The sequence below is a fragment of the Cibotium barometz genome, chromosome 34, assembly GCF_041138505.1.
Source record: "Cibotium barometz isolate CiBa-2024 chromosome 34, ASM4113850v1, whole genome shotgun sequence".
Lineage (NCBI taxonomy): Eukaryota > Viridiplantae > Streptophyta > Polypodiopsida > Cyatheales > Cibotiaceae > Cibotium > Cibotium barometz.
In genome coordinates, this window is record NC_141079.1 from 27,401,312 (window position 1) to 27,402,920 (window position 1,609).

Consider the following 1,609-nt stretch of genomic DNA (forward strand, 5'->3'; position numbering starts at 1 on the left):
TCTCCCCCTCTCAACCCTATGCTAGTGTGTATGGACTTCTTGATGCAAAGGGTTTGAGAAGGCAATGCCATTTCACAGATCACATTATTTTTAAGACTAGGCATTGCAAGGCAATGGATCACATGACCCACTGTGTTTCATTGAATTATAGCACCCATGAAACATCACCTCACCTTGACAACAAGTGTAGGAGGACCACTTCAGGAGCAAGCTCTCCCAAGTATGGGGGTTGAACTCTTGAGTTTGGAGTTGTACGAAATGAGCATGAACTCAGGCTTTCGGATTGCTTAAAGGATTGTCTTAATTCGTCCCAATTTGGCCACTAATCAAGGTCCCCAATCCAAGCCTTAATTGGCATCAAGTAAACTGCCAATCAAATCTTGGGACAGATTGGGACGTTCAGACTCTCCGGACGTTGTGAGGATTCGGACTCCTCTACCGCGCCTACACATTACTACATATATTAGCTTGTGTTCACATGGACAGCGTCGCTGCTCCCATAGCACAGTGGTAGTGCATCCGCCTTTTAAGCGAATTGTCGTGGGTTCGAACCCCACTGGGGGCATCTCACGCCGCTTTTAGGCCGCCTTGCGCCCACACGTGTAAACTGTGTAGGGACTGGATCCTTTTCAAGACGGTGCATGCACAACACACGTGTGTAGACTGTAGGGTGAGGTGTGCTGTCGGAATGCACAAATGTCAATCCCTATAGTTTACACGTGTGAGATGTGCTTCCGTCCTCATTTATTGGATCCAATCCCTACAGTTTACAAGGCATGCACAAATGTATCGATGGATCCAATCCCTACAGGTTACACGTCATGTCTTCCGTCCTCATTTATTCGCACACACGGCATGCACAAATGGGTGAGGTGTGATGTCTTCCGTCCTCATTTATTCGCACACACGGCATGCACAAATGTAGGGTGAGGTGTGCTGTCGGAATGCACAAATGTCAATCCCTATAGTTTACACGTGTGAGGTGTGCTGTCTTCCGTCCTCATTTATTCGCGCACACGGCATGCACAAATGTACCGATGGATCCAATCCCTACAGTTTACAAGGCATGCACAAATGTATCGACGGATCCAATCCCTACAGGTTACACGTGATGTCTTCCGTCCTCATTTATTCGCACACATGGCATGCACAAATGGGTGAGGTGTGATGTCTTCCGTCCTCATTTATTCGCACACACGGCATGCACAAATGTACCGACGAGCGTGTAACTCAACTGGTAGAATCGTAGGGTTCCACGATGAGGACCCGGGTTTGATACCTAGGGGAGCCACATGACGGAAGACAGCATGTGTAAACTGTAGGGTGAGGTGTGATGTCTTCCGTCCTCATTTATTCGCACACACGGCATGCACAAATGTACCGACGAGCGTGTAACTCAACTGGTAGAATCGTAGGGTTCCACGATGAGGACTCGGGTTTGATACCTAGGGGAGCCACATGACGGAAGACAGCATGTGTAAACTGTAGGGTGAGGTGTGATGTCTTCCGTCCTCACTTATTCGCACACACGGCATGCACAAATGTACCGACCCGGGTTTGATACCTAGGGGAGCCACATGACGGAAGACAACATGTGTAAACTGTAGGG

At 48.5% G+C, this 1,609-nt stretch overlaps 1 non-coding gene across 1 annotated transcript; it reads left to right on the top strand.

Moving 5' to 3' along the window:
* The first annotated feature begins 493 nt into the window (after nt 1–493).
* Nucleotides 494–565, top strand: TRNAK-UUU (transfer RNA lysine (anticodon UUU)). Its single transcript has one exon. It is a non-coding gene; the product is annotated as a tRNA-Lys (tRNA).
* Nucleotides 566–1,609: the final 1,044 nt, after the last annotated feature.